Source organism: Trachurus japonicus, chromosome 22 (assembly GCF_045865225.1).
Source record: "Trachurus japonicus isolate A0001 chromosome 22, Traja_1.0".
In the NCBI taxonomy this organism is placed as follows: domain Eukaryota; kingdom Metazoa; phylum Chordata; class Actinopteri; order Carangiformes; family Carangidae; genus Trachurus; species Trachurus japonicus.
This window is the reverse complement of record NC_140928.1, coordinates 2,006,046-2,012,718: the sequence shown is the minus strand read 5'-3', so window position 1 is coordinate 2,012,718 and position 6,673 is coordinate 2,006,046.

The window sequence follows — 6,673 nt, the reverse complement described above, 5'->3', positions numbered from 1 at the left end:
TCTAAACTTCTGAGGACCAGTTCACGCACATTTTCTTTTATGTTTTAAATGTTTATTAATTTACAAAGAGTTTGTGGATAAAATGTGGACGAAATTTAGTAGAATAAAGAAGTTGCTTCATAATTACAGTAATGACTTTGATTTGAGATGAATGAACTTCATTGTCGATGGGATGATGATGTGTTTCAGATGAAGTCCTCACAAGTCTGGTGTTAACGGTGTGTGTGTGTGTGTGTGTGTGTGTGTGCGTGTGTGTGTGTGTGTGTGTGTGTGTGTGTGTGTTAAGTGAAAGTGTGCTTGCCTGTGTGTAAAGAAGGAATGTGATTGTGTGTGTGTGGTTATGGATGTTCATTCAAGTGTGTGAGGAGAGCAAGAAGAGCTGTGTGTGTGTGTGTGTGTGTGTGTGTGTGTGTGTGTGTGTGTGGCGTCCTGGGGGTGAATTAGAGCAGAGGCAGTCATGTTTGATAGTAAGGTCTCGACATCGATGAAAACACTTTAAAACGGCACGCAAACTCTGAACGGAGGAAAAAAAACAGCCAGGGGGAAGGAGGGAGGGGGGGAGGAGGGGAGAGAAGAGGAAAGGAAAGGAAAGAAAAGGAGAGAGGAGGAGGATGAAAGGAAAGGAGAGGAAAGGAGGAAGAGGAGAGGAGAGGAGCGAGGAAAGGAAAGGAAAGGAAAGGAAAGGAGGAAGAGGACGAGGAGAGGAGAAGAGGAGGAGGAGGATGAAAGGAAAGGAGAGGAGGGAGGGGGGAGTAAGGAAAGAGGAAAGGAAAGGAGGAAGAGGACGAGGAGAGGAGAAGAGGAGGAGGAGGATGAAAGGAAAGGAGAGGAGGGAGGGGGGAGTAAGGAAAGAGGAGAGGAAAGGAAAGGAGGAAGAGGACGAGGAGAGGAGAAGAGGAGGAGGAGGATGAAAGGAAAGGAGAGGAAGGGAAAGAAAAGGAAGAGAAAGGAGAAGAGAAGTGAGAGGAGGAGGATAAAAGGAGAGGAGAGGAGGGAAGGGGGGAATAAGGAGAGAGGAAAGAAAGGAAAGGAGACGAGAGGAGGAGGGGAGGGGGGAGTAAGGAGCGAGGAAAGGAAAGGAAAGGAAGAAGAGGAGGAGGATGAAAGGAAAGGAGAGGAGATGAAAGAAAAGGAGAGGGTGGAGTAAGGAGAGAGGAGAGGAAAGGAAAGAAAAAGAAGAGAAAGGAGAAGAGAAGTGAGAGGAGGAGGATAAAAGGAAAGGAGAGGAGGGAAGGGGGGAGTAAGGAGAGAGGAAAGAAAGGAAAGGAAGAAGAGGAGGAGGATGAAAGGAAAGGAGAGGAGGGAGGAGGAGGTAGTAAGGAGAGAGGAAAGGAAATAAAAGGAGAGAAGAGGAGAGGAGGAGGATGAAAGGAAAGGAGAGGAGGGAAGGGGGGAGTAAGGAGAGAGGAAAGAAAGGAAAGGAAGAAGAGGAGGAGGATGAAAGGAAAGGAGAGGAGGGAGGAGGAGGTAGTAAGGAGAGAGGAAAGGAAATAAAAGGAAAGGAGAGGAGAGGGGTGATTAAGGAGAGAGAAAAGGAAAGGAGGAGGAGGACGAGGAGAGGAGAGGAGGATGATGAAAAGAAAGGAAGGGAGGGGGAGTAAGGAGGAAAAGGAAAAGGGAAGGAAAGGAATGTGGTGATGATAGGAGGAGGAGAGGAGAAAAGAGGAGAGAGGGATGAAAATGGAGAATAATTATTGATCATATGTTGCTGATCACTTTAAAGATCCGAGCTTTGTGGTCAGAGGTCAAAGGTCAAAGGTCACGTGACCTCATCCCGTCTCTTTAACACGACGTTAACTCGTTATTATTAATTTACCTCATTGATCCGTGTTTGTCTCCGAGGACGAATAAAGTTTATTTGAATGTGAACTTTGATTTTATTAGTTCATTCACAAATTTGTCAAAAAAGACGCCTACATTTCCCACAATGCAACTCAACCACCAATAGCCTGAAGCTAATATAGCCTGCATTATGAATGAAGGAGAAAAAGATATGTGGTTCCAGTTTATTTTAGATAAATTAAATTAAATTAAATTAAATTACTAAAATCACAACTGTGCTGTATATTTATTTTTGTTTGTTTTAATTTTTCCAGTTTCTCCTAAAATGTCACATAGGGGAAAATTAGCAAAAATAAATGCATCGTCATTTTATTTTATTTTGAAAGGACACAATGGCAACACAAATCCAGGATTAATAAAATCGATATCGATCGATTGAACCTCGATGGTTTAACATCGTCTGGTGCTGCAGGTCAATTAGCTTCAATAACAGAAAATCAGCAGGAATTAAAAATACATAATGACACAATTAATAAATCACCAGATCATCTTTATTAATATTAATGCTTCATTAGTCAAGACACATGTGTGTATGTGTTGATAAAAGAACTTCCTGCCAATAAAAGGAAGAACTAAAATATTCCCACATGTAAATATAACACATGCACACACACTGATTTTTTAAACGATATATAGAACACAGATACATTGACCTAAATGTATATATTTAGTCAATTCAAATATATAAGTTTATGTTTATTTAGACATATTGATCCACATCACAGCCTGTCAGTATGTTATAAACCGTGTGTGTGTGTGTGTGTGCATGTGAGAAACTGCACCAACCGAGTGTGAAGCAGCTGATTCAAACACAACAACACGGACTTCCTGCACCATCCACACAGTAACACACACACACACACACACACACAGACACACTCAGAGTGGAAAGCAGAGCAGCGTTTCTGCCTCAGTGAGCTGAAGCTGCAGTCTGATGTCTGAACCGACAAGACTGACAACGACAACAACAACAGTGTAGCAGCACAGTAAGGAATACACACACAAACACACACAAACACAGCTACAGTGAGCTCTGCTCTCTGATGGTCTCCCAACCCCGATCAGAAACAGTTCTACTTTTAATGCATTCAAAAAACTGCTTAAAGAACGGTTAGGCCTACATAACTGTCCCATCAAATTTGCACCCATGAATGAAATATCTACCAGCACTTTAATACAGTACTACTGTAGCCTTTATCTCTTATCGTATGTTATCAGGGCCGGCCCTAGCATTTTGGTGGCCCTAAACAAGATTTTTGTTTGTGCCCAAATCACTGGTTAAAACTGAATACAGACGTGTTTATGCCCTCTGAGGTTTGAGGCCATTTTCTCGACTTTTACATATTTTCTTAAAGGGATAGTAGCATTTTTTTAAAAGTGGGGTTGTATGATCTACAAATAGCCCCTAAGTACTTTAATTGCAGTAGAGGACTCTCTGCACTCCTCCCGTTAGCAACGCCAGCCCATAATAGCCCTGCCCAGAGATTTACAACATACAGTGTTGTGAACAGACCCAAAGAAACGGCCTATTTTCGCGGCCTAAAAGAGGTTTTACCTGAAAAAAAAATACACAGTTCCATTGTTCACTAAAATATAATTTTTTCCAGCCCTTTAACGTGCAGGAAAAACACAGTTTTTATTTGGACCTAACCAACTGCTGATCGGCGGGCGCTAACCCTGGGCGGAGGGATACGTGAGTTGGTTAGGTCCTGCACTTTGAAGGGCTGGAAAAAATTATATTATAGCGAACAATGGAACTGTGTATTTTTTTTCACGTAAAACTTCTTTTAGGCCGTGAAAATAGGCCGTTTCTTTGGGTCCATTCACAACAATGTATGTTGTAAATCTCTGGGCAGGGCTATTATGGGCTGGCGTTGCTAACGGGAGGAGTGCAGAGAGTCTTCTACTGCAATTAAAGTACTTAGGGGCTATTTGTAGATCATACAACCCCACTTTTTAAAAAAATGATACTATCCCTTTAAATTGATCTTTTTAAGATACTTGCAGATGTAACAATACTCAAGTGTTTCATGTCTAAATATTAGAACCTCCGCTGTAAGCACACTGAGGCCAGTTTGTCCTAGAACACTGTAGAAAGAAATAATTTAGGCCAAATGCTGGAAATTTGAGGTCTGCTTTTTGAAAAATGTCAAATCCCTTGTGAAAACACTCCTTCAGTCATGAGAATGAACTGTTTTGGTGCTTGAAATAGGATATGAATACAGTAATAGATAAGTGTAGAAAACAAGTCTAAAATGACATTTTGTACTTTTTGAGCACAAATGTTGTCATTCTGCCGTTCTATTTTCACCAAATGTCTCAAATGTGAGATAAAAGAAGCTGAATATTGACTTCACATGACATATAAAGCTCATAGCTGCACGTGCAGACCTCAGGATGTTTAAATGACTTGATGAACCCCGGTACCTTTCTGATCATGTGGCCCCCCACCACCTAACGGCTGTGGCCCTAAACAACCACATAGAGGGTTTATGCCAGGGACCGGCCCTGTATGTTATTTTGTATGTAATTTTACTGTGAAACTGCTGCTAATACATTGTTTTCTCTTACATTTATGCATTTCTTATTACCTGTTTTCTTATTTCCTTTTTTTTTATTGATACAAATGCTGCTAGTACTGCTGCTACTCCTCTTTTATACTTATGCAGGTTGCTATCTGTTCTCTCATTGTTGTAACTGCTGCTATTACTATGTCTTCTCTTGCACTTATGCAGGTAGCTTCCTATGGGCTCTATGCACAGCTCCAGCACTTCCTGAATTTAAGGCAGGTCCTTCATTTCCTGTCTTACATTATTGGACAAACTGATTAATCCAGGTGTGTCTGAGTAGTCACAATGGTCAGACACACCTGGATTAATCAGTTTGTCCAATAATGTAAGACAGGAAATGAAGGACCTGCCTTAAATTCAGGAAGTGCTGGAGCTGTGCATAGAGCCCATTGTTATCTCTCTGTACGGTACGTCTGTCTGGATGGAAAGTAGCTCCTAGCTAAATCCGGAATATTTACATGACGTGATGAATTGTTCATTAATGTGCACTGTCCTCATCAAATAAACTATAAATGAAAATGAAATGATTGGCCGCCTGGCGTCTGCTAAAATCACTGTATTTACTGTAGCCTACATACAACAGGTATATTAACCTGTAGGTAACCATAGCAACTGTTTGTTTTTATGTATTTATTACAAAGAAACGCAAACATTTTTGTGTTGTATCGATTTTCCAGTCTCAGCTATGGACACGCCCATTTTTGGGGGCGGGGTTAAAATGAACCTTAAAAAAACAAGACGTCAGGACTTCCTGTTAACTTTGTGATGTCACAACAAAGCCCCGCCCCCTCACCACCACCTGGACGACACCATCCAACAACAACTAGGCAGGATTTTTAGTTTCTCTGAGTGTTTTATTCTGAAATTTGCTCAGTTTTTTTTTTCATTGGATCACTTTAGAAAACAGTCAGCCAATCAGAAGAGAGGCTCAGAACCGCCCCCTCCTCCTCCTCTCTTCTGATTGGCTGACACCGACCTGTTGTTACTAGAGCTCCAGAGAGAAGCTGAGATGGAAAAACTACACTGAGGTGGTTTTCAGATCTTCTCATATGGATCAGCCCTTCAAAATAAAACAGGAAGTGTAAAATATAGAGCTTTAAATTCCATTGTAGAGAATCAACCAGACGGGCGGCCATGTTTTTTGTGGGTGTTTTTTTCTTTGTTTTTTCTTTTTCTTTTTACAACAAATGTCTCTTTGTCGGACTAAAGGTCTCCCCAGATGAGACTTTGCAGTTGTGCAATGCATCATGGGAGGGAGGATGTGTCATTGGCTGTTTTCGAAACCGCATACTACCGTGCTGCCTACTACATATTACTGCGTTAGTATGTACTGTATACTGCATACTGAATGTGGGATTCAGTCTGCTACTTCAGCAGACCGACACCGTTCACACCGCAGTATACAGTATACAAGTTTCCCAGAATGCATTTCGCAGCAACCGGTAGCGGTAGCTGTAAAACAGGCTAAAAGCTGTTTTATTTCCCGTTCTAGCGCTGTTATTATGTAACTTTATTAAGTTTTAATATTTGTTCATGCGAGAAAGTAACTGTTTAGATCCCAAATATACGGCCAGTTTATCCAAATGACGGCTGTTTAAAAGTTTGCTCCGATGTTTTTCGGAGAAGTGAAGCTCCACAGCGACCGTGACATCACAGAAGCAGCAGCCGGTCTGCAGAGCTGCTCGGCCGGCCAACCTCCGTCGTCATCCCGGGGGAGAAAACCATCGCTAATTAACTTACCCGCAGGTTTGTAGAGGTTTACCACCGGCTGGTTAAATTATTTTTAGGAGATAAATGTTGGTCTCATTGATGAAATCTCAATTGTGGCAGTAGCATTAGTTTGTTTGAATGTAAAGTGAAGCTTCCTGTGTGTATTGGACAGAAGAGCAGCGCTGCCTCGGGGCTCTGGAGCGTCTGGAACGTTACGTACAGAAATCACCACATTTACAAAAAATAAATAAATATTTTACAATGAACCGATCGGTCTGCATTAAGTTTTATTTTATTAAACTATAGTTACGGTACACGGCTACACTACCGTCCTTGGTTACGCTCTGGTTACGTTAGGACGTCAGGGGAGCATTGCATTGTGGGATACAGTACGCGATGTAGACTGGTCAGATGCAAACTGTAGATATTTTCCGAATCAGTTCGACATCCGGGAACTTTTTGCATACTGCAGATTTTGCTTTTGTTCGCATACTGCATACTGCATTTTGGTCAAATCAGTACGTATTAGCAGTATAGTATGAAGGTTTCGA